Source organism: Sphaerodactylus townsendi, linkage group LG01, assembly GCF_021028975.2.
Source record: "Sphaerodactylus townsendi isolate TG3544 linkage group LG01, MPM_Stown_v2.3, whole genome shotgun sequence".
Taxonomy (NCBI): domain Eukaryota; kingdom Metazoa; phylum Chordata; class Lepidosauria; order Squamata; family Sphaerodactylidae; genus Sphaerodactylus; species Sphaerodactylus townsendi.
In genome coordinates, this window is record NC_059425.1 from 152,283,975 (window position 1) to 152,293,156 (window position 9,182).

The window sequence follows — 9,182 nt, forward strand, 5'->3', positions numbered from 1 at the left end:
TTCTGAACAACTGTTGCCCATAAATCTTTCTGAGCATCCTTGCTCTCAGCCTGAATTCCCTCTTGTTGTAAGAAAGTAAAATTTATTTTATTAGATTTTTATACTGCCCCTCCCCTTCTGGGCTTGGGGAGAACCATGTAAGCTTCATAGTACTTCTTAAGGGAAGTGTGGGATAAAATGCAACCAATTTGTTGTTTTGATCTTTAATATACTTCCATTCTTCTCAATACATTCAATGCAACATACAGTGCAATATCTTTAAGTATAATTTAACAGAAAAAAGAGATGGGATGGAAAGAGGTGGGTTTTTTTTAATGATAGTACCCTCTGATGACCTAACCTAGGCTTTCCCAGGCTAGCCTGATCTCATCAGATATTGGAAGCTAAACAGGTTCAGCTCTGGCTAGCAAAAGCTTGTCAGGATGCACCAAAAGGCCTACAATAGTTTTCCCTCTCCAGCCCACCAATACAGGCTGAGATGAAAATGTACATAACACAGCCAATAAGTTGCATTCTTCTTTTTTCAAAGGTACCAGGAGCAAACCTGAATACAGGAACTGTTCATTTCTATATACACTTTGGAAACTGATGGACTAATGCTTACAAAGCCTACTAGAAATTATTGTGTTAGTTAATATAGCAGAGTGTACAGTCCCAAAAATGTGATATCACATGCAGTAGATTAACTCCAAACCACTATATTGCAAAAAAGATAAAATTTACATTTTGGGGGGATAGATTCAATCCTGTGAACTTACAATTGGGGGGGGGGTAGATTCAATTCTGCTGTCAAAAGAAGAGTGAAGTCCAATCTAAAGAATACTTTTTCCTATTACAAGTGGCCAACTAATCTGGCATCATATGTATATAAGTAAGGCCGATTCCGAACCATACAAATATATCAGGTTGATGAAGGGAAAAACCCTGGTTTGGGGAAGAATTTTGCATGGGTTCCTTCCTCACAACAGGATTGACCCGCAATATTTCCCACAATCTGGGTTTTTCAAAAAATGCCAAAATTGCAATCTTTTTGAAAAATCCCAGGTTGAACCTGCTTCCTTGGGAATGGCACGGGCAGCAAACTGCTTTATTTTCCCCACCTTCCCACCTGTTCTCCTGCCTTACATCATGTCAGTTTTGTTTCTGCTGAGCTGCCAACTGGGTTGACAGTCCACCATTTCAGGAATGTCCCCTGAGCACATTTTCTCCCATTGGCAGCGATTGTGAGTACCATTTCACCCAAATGTGTACAGCAACAGATTTACAACAAATGAAGCTGTTGTGACCAATGGCCTCATCCCCTTTTTAAAAAGGGGTTCTCAGAGCATGCAGCTGGACAGATGCACACCTTGGGATGTGAATGGGATGTATTGTTTTGCTCCCTTTTTGGACAGATTTTATTATTTTATCAGTGTTGGGAAAGGGGGTGTTGCATGCTTCATGTTTACATGTGTCGTGGTTTCAAAACCCAAAACTTTTTTCCACGCTGTAGAAATGGGAGGGGTATGTCCTGCTTGGGCTCCCAGGGTTGCTGTAGATTCTCCACCAATTGGAAGCATTCTCTTAGTAGAGGACAGGAACAGGCAGAAGGGGAGGGGGGCTATGGTGATGGAACAGCCAATCAGAACACAGGAACAACAGGATGTTCGTGCCTGCGCGTTTGCATTGTTAAAAAAAATAGCGGGTTAGTGCAAAGGGGCAGAAAGTAGATGGATTATTTCCTTCACAGAAAATTGGCACCCATGCAAATGATAAAAATTGAATAAAATAGACCCATACTAAAAAAATAAGAGATGTAGCCTGTTATTATTATGCTGTGTGGAAACAATATAAGATGGCAATAATTTTTGCAGGAGAGATCTGAAGACATATCTTGCTCCTTGCAGGTCCATGAGGATAGAGAGAACAAAAAGCATAGGAAGAGGAGGAGTCAGAGTGAAACTTCCAAGTTCAAGAAAAAGAGGCATCCCATTCATTAAGAAGGTAGCACATAGATACATCTTCAGCATTGTAGTGCCCCCTATGTCCACTGGCCTTACTCCAAGAGAAACAGTATGATGAGTTTCTGTATTTAGATGGTTGTGTTTAATGACTGTGATAGCTACCGTGTTTCCCCGAATATAAGACAGTGTCTTATATTAATTTTTGCTCCCAAAGATGCGCTATGTCTTATTTTCAGGGGATGTCTTATATTTCTGTATTCTGTTCGTCAGGCATGCTTCCAAACAAAAACTTTGCTACGTCTTACTTTTGGGGGATGCCTTATATTTCGCACTTCAGCAAATCCTCTACTACGTCTTATTTTCCGGGGATGTCTTATATTCAGGGAAACAGGGTATGCTTAAATTCCGTTTATTGGTTTTAAGAATCTAATGATCATTTAAAAAACCTGAGCCTTCCCATTGAGCATGACCAACCACCAAAGTCTGGCAAAGACATACTTTTTAAGAAAAAGGTAAAACGCTACCACTGTCAGTCCATTAATTACAAAACCCTAAATGTCAGTTCCTTCACTATCATGAAAAATAATTCAGGAAATTGTGCTTTATTGGCCTCTTTATTACCACATATATTCCTACATAAAGGTACCTTGAATAGGCAGGGTTTGTACTCAAGAGACTCACTCACACATATACATATGTACATACATACATACATGCACACATACACATACACATACACACATACACACCCCACACACATGGTAAGTAGCCTGCCCCAAGCCACTCTGCAGGGGGTGTGCAAATGGTTGTCTAGATAGGGCTGTAAGATTACAGACTCCTCCATCCTTTTTTGTCACCTTTTGTTTGTTCTGAGACTGATACTATCAGGTCTAAAATTCTGGTTCTCCTCAGAGGTTGAAAAGAGTACTGTCTCCCTAGCTAACACTGTCTCTGTCCCCCTCTTCCCTATCTGAATGTAGTTCCCTAGTAAACATTTATGTTTAATCTATTTTAATCAGTGTATTATTACCTCTTTGTGAAATAATCTGCCAACGCAGAAATGGTTAGGGATTGATAACTCTTCCTTATCCTTTTTCTTTATTCATACACATGAAAGTATATTTGTCTTGGACAAAAATTAAGTCAAAAAGTGTGCAGAACGGACAGGGAGTTATAGTGAAAATGACAACCCTGGTCATTAAGAGCACTTTCTTTGGGGCCATCTGACCTATGGAGACTTCATCAATCCAGGGACGGAGAACCTTACCATCTTCAAAAACAAAGGTTGTTTCTATGCTCTCCATCTTAATAAGAGCAAAGTTAGGAATGGTTGTGTGTTTCTGTTCTGCCATGCAGTCCCTGAGAAGAACAGACATGCTTTCTATCTCTGAGTGGAATGGCTGGCTACCCTACAGCTTTCAGTTGGTACCATTGATTCATGGGGTTGATACGTTTCATCTGTTTGTCCCTTGATTGTTTGCTATCACTGGAACAGTGAGCTATTTTGCCTTATTTGTAGAATCATAGAATCAAAGAGTTGGAAGAGACCACAAGAACCATCCAGTCCAACCCGCTGCCATGCAGGAACACACTATCAAAGCACTCCTGATAGGTGGCCATCCAGCTTCTCTTTAGAAAATCTGCAAGAAGACTACCGCACTCATAAGACAGCATATTCCACTGATGAACAGCTCTTACCATCAGGAAGTTCTTCCAAATGTTTATGTGGAATTTCTTTTCTTGTTGTTTGCTCCATTACTCTGTGTCCGAGTCTCTGGAACAGCAGAAAACAAGTTTTCTCCCTCTTCAGTATGACATCCCTTCAAGTATTTAAACATGGCTATCATGTCACCCCTTAAGCTTCTCTTCTTCAGACTAAACATACCCAGCTTCCTAATGACCTGGGGTGGGCATGGGGGGTGGAATCGTCCCATGGAGCTGGTGCAGGGCTGTACTGGCAGATTTGCTTGGCCTGGGGCACTTATCCTGATGGAGAGGCAAACACTCTAGCAGGGGCCTGCCATACCACATTGGGATGTCCAGAAAGGGCACTGAGCACCACCTCAGCACTCCTTCTCTGCTGCCAGCCCTGTTGGCACAGCAGGGGCATGGCAGGAACATTCCCAGAAGTGGAGCTGGTTTTAGCTGCTTCAACCCCAGATTTGTGGGCAAGTGTGCGGCAGCCTGGTCCCTGGACTTTCACCATCCTTTTGGATGGTATAAGTCTACATAGCCCTCTGGAGGACTTTCAAGGGGCAGGGAGGTTTAGGGGGTTTCCTCCCTCCCAGTACTGCTGGAAAGTCCTCTGGAGGTGGTGGGCAGTGGCGCCATCCCTGGCAGTGGCATATCTGCTTGGGGACAAGGGGTAACCCCTGTCCCCAAGCACAACAAATCTGGGCGCAAAATCCCCCCCCCCCACATGACCAGATGCCTTCGTGAAGACATTTGTCGTCTTCGGGTCACCTTCCTCTAGATATGCTCAGGCTTGTCAATATCCTTCTTGAATTGTGGTGCCCAGAACTGGACACAGTATTCCAGGTGAGGTCTGACCAATGGAGAATGATCTATACTAACTATACTCTTATTGATGCTGCCCAGAATCACATTGGCTTTCTTATCTACCACATCTCACTGTTGAGTAATGCTCAGTTTGTGGTCTACTAAGACTCCTAGATCCCTTTCTCGTGTACTGTTGTCAAGCCAGATGTTACCCATCTTATATTTGTGCATTTTAGTTTTTCTTCCTAAGTGTAGTAGTACCTTACATTTCTCCCTGTTGAAATTAAGTGGCAAAGAAATTAAGCAAGATAAAAACAAAACAAACATGTCCAAATATTAAAAAATAATGAGGAAGGGTGACATATTTGCCCATCAGGCAGTGTTGGAAATAGCAGTTAGTATGGCTTTGCCTTTCCTTAAAGCAAAAGAATCACTCCTCCAAATAATATGAGCAGCAACGAAAATGAGAAACATAGGAAGAAAAACATTTCCTTAATATCTATCATCTAAGAGAATTTAGGCAAAAGTTACCCATATCCAATAGAAAGTTATGATCTGTTTCAGCAACAAGGAATAGAAGCCATAATACTTCTTCTCAAACATTTTTGCCTTATCCCATTCCTTGCCTGCTCTGCATCTGACCTTGGGCGAAATATTCTGCAGTTTGTTTCCTTGAAGCGATATGAAACTAAAAATCATAAAGATACATTCAGGGTTTTTTATTTACTTGTCAAAGATAGTCTTAATTCATGTTGTTTTATAGTACACCAGAGACAAAGAAAGTCTGTATAACTGATACTTTAGTCAGCTGTTGAAAGGAAGTATTAGCCTAGCCAAGCCTATCATCTTGGGCTATCTCTTACTGGTACAATGATAAAGAAGATTTACAAAGACAGCTTACAGATCAGGGTGAAAATATAAAGCTGGGAAAAGGTTACCTTTAGAATTATGTTCACGCACACACATATTTAAAAACGCAGGGCTGCTTTTTAAAATATTTGAGTAAAACAAAGAGAAAAGGTCTCCCCAATATTAGGCATCACTTTATTTAATATTTTGCATGGTTCTAGGTGTCTAAACAAAAATTAGTAAATACTACTTACTGTAAGCATATGCTTCACACATAGTAGTAGCCTTAGTCAGCTAATTACAAAATCATAGGAGTAAGTTTTCACCCTTAACATTAACACGTCTTCAGTACAATAACTGCGGGAATCGTCATTCTCTGGAAAAGTTAATAGAACTGTTGATACTGCAAGCTTATTCACATTTACAGAAAGTGTACCATGATTCTGTCACTTGTGAATATTGTGTATGATTTTCACCATAAGACGAAACCTAGACATTTCCATCTAACCTATCCAAACAACTAAGTAATGTTTACTAGTTTGGTTAAAACTGAAACCTTGGGGAGCCCAGAACACTATGTGGAGTTCTAGGTATTTTTCTCAATCTTCTCCACTTTTCTACCTCACCCAATTTCCTCTCCTTTCTTGACATAAAGCAGCTGAGAGGAGAGCATATACCATTTCACTCACCTTGGTTTCCTTTGTGCATTTTACCAGTTAATGCCCGAAGTTGTGGGAATGACAATTCCTAGATTTCACTGCGGGGGAGGGGGCAGAAGGAAGTAAAGAAGATTTTTTAAAATCTGAGGTGTGAATATGTGTGAATATTTTCCCTCTTCTCAGTAGCCTTACTTCATCTCACTGCTGATCATCTACAGGACAGATAAACTCAGATGGAGTGAAAGAGGCGAGACCTGTGAGGCTTGTCTGACTCTGATGTTTGACTTTCTGAGCTGTTGGAATACTCCAGGCCAAAGCAGTGTGTGTGACTTCCTGTGGCCTTCCAGGATCTTTTACATCAACTACTAGCTAATCTTTCTAACTGGAAATCTTGGTGTGCACGTGAAGTCAAAGCTCTGGGACTGAGGCACAGTCTCTTTTCCTTTCCCCAAATTTTCTCCCTTGAGCTGTGATCCAATCTTTTGGGGAAAATATATAGCTTGCTTGTAAGTTTCCTTTACTGGGGTATCAAGGCAGGAGGTGTAAGTGTGGACAAATGGCATAGGAAGAAAGAGTACATCTCCTCTCCCTGCACTATGGTTCTGTGATTAGAATTGTGACCTCCCATGGCTGATTTTACCAAGGAAAAAATGGCCAATCCAGTGGTTTTCTAGTATTTTATCTAATCATGTTCCTGTGCAGAAGTTGGGTACCATGAAAGCAGAACTTCTTGATTTCACTTTTCTTTGATTTGGAACGTTTACGTGATTCTGTAGTTGTATCCCAATTCTGCATTTAATTATTTTTTTGCGCTTAACTTTTGTTTCTCAGACCACTAACTTTGAAACACTACCCTCAGAAACAATCTTGGGAAAGCCGCAGGTGGAATTATACCTGCACATGTGCAGTAATTTCTGTAATTCTGCTGGAACTTCTTATTTCTTCTATACAAGCAGTTACATTTTCCCTCCAGCATGTAGTTGCTCCTCCTCGTTCCTGTAACTGGTTGAAAATCATTTAATCACTTACTCGGTGGCTATGAGGGTGTCATGAAACAGAGATTTAGAATGACAGGTGATTATTTAAGGGTGAAAATAACTTGCCGTTATTTTCCTCAACTCAAAATAATTGCCTGCTTCTGAATTTGGTGATCTGTTTTTAAAGCTGTCTATTTAAAATGGAAATAATATAGTTTAACTATTAGATCGTCATTTTAATTTTCCTGAAAGTCTCATTAGCTGATTCATTGTCAAGGCATCAGACAGCTTTCGCCCCTCTTCTCATTTGCAAAGTAGCATTGCAACTATTTTTTTTCCTTTTCATGATAGGATATGGCACCTCTGATTATGATGTGTCATATTCAAAGGACACATAAATGATTTAAAGTTTATAACCAAGTACTTCAAAGCTGTCAGATATGCACAAAACAAAATGTACAAAGGCACTTCTCTCCCTAGCAGAGAACAAGGGACAAGAAAGACAGTTGTATGGATGAGTGATAGAGGGGTGGATGGAAGTGGGCCTCTTTCATTTCCCGTCTCATGCTAATATGGCTGTGAAGGTTGTACATCCAGGTGACTTTTGGCTGTCTGCATAATGCAGTTAATGATCTGCATTTGTAACATTAATATAATGTCCTTGCTTCGTAATGTACTGTAACACATGTACTAGTTTGCAGAGTGATTTATACCCTGTGTTGTAATATATTTCCTAGGATAATCGAGGAAATTGATTATCTTACACAGAGGTTTCCCGGCATTGTGCATTTTTTGTTCATTACAAATATAATTAGCTTATGTGGCATCATATTTCATTTACCAACAACTCTTTGATTTTGCTAATAATTGATGTGCCATTTAATTAATTAAAATTGGGCATTCTAATGTTTACAAGAACTCACAGACAACTATGATATTAGTATCTTCTCCTCAGTAGGGGCAATTATTTATTCTGAGGATGTCCAATTAGTAATGAGGCACCTCTGTCTTTGAAGAGAAGTCACACCTGTATGCTCTACCTTTGCTTCCTCTGCTGTTCCTGGGTGTCCACTGACTTCAGGAAGTAAATGTCAGGATCTCTGTAGGAATGTCCTGCTCTACAAGATTCACTTAGTAATCTGATCTTGCTAGATACAAATCAGTGTACTGTAAATCTCATTGTTAACATTTATGTAATTAGAGATAGTGTATCATTAGTCTACCAAAGGAATAAGTTAATTGAGGTAGGTATCTATTTATTCACTTATTTACCCAATAACATTTAAATTTTAGGGAGGGTATGTTTATTTAAATCTTTAGTAGCTAAATTAAAGTATCCATACACTTATGCATATGTCATTTAATTAATGAAAAGGAATGTTTTAAAGAAAACAACAGTGGTCTAGATATTCAGTTGTCTTACTTGCAAAGCCTTGCAGTAGCTTTCAAAATGGAGAATATATATATGTAAATATTAAATACAAATCTGCCCATACTAAAATCTATTTAACTACATGGTGATGCTCATTAAAACATTTCTTTCTGCCTGGAGGAAAAAAAAGGTGGCAGAAGATGGCAAAGTGGGAGACCAATATGGAAACCACCATAGCCACCTCAATCATATGCCTGGTAGAACAACTCTGTCTTACAGGCCCTGTGGAGCTGCATCAGGTTCTGCAGGACACAGGTCTCACCTGACAGAGTATACCACCAGGTTAGGGCCAGGCCCCCAAAGCCTCTTTATTGGCCTTTAGAGATCTGATTGACTGAACAGATTTTTTTAAATAGGTTGCTTTGGCAGTAGCTGCCACCACATCACAGAGATCTCCTCTGATTAAATGATGGTAAGTGGTGTGTGTGGAACATATTTTAGATAAGAAAAGACTTTAAAAAGTTTCCTATGCAACAAAACATCTGCCTGAAAAGTTGAAGAGTCACCATTAGAATTATGCATACACTCACTCCCTGACATTTTGAAATTTGCTTTGCCTCCTCTGGCAGCCATTTTGTAGTTTTTCCCACTACCCTGTGGCATCATTGCAAAGGTGCAAGCAGGCTTAAAAATATAAAGGTTGCAATGGATTCCTTTGAAAAGATCCATGGAAGAACTTCTCTGCATGAAGTATGACTTCCCTCTCCCTCCTCCTGTGGAAGCCCAAAATGCACTCTGAAATGTTGTTACTGTGTGATGGGGGACTACCAGTGAATGGGGCTGGGTGAAGAGGAGAATCAGTGAAATTACTTCTTCCATGTGT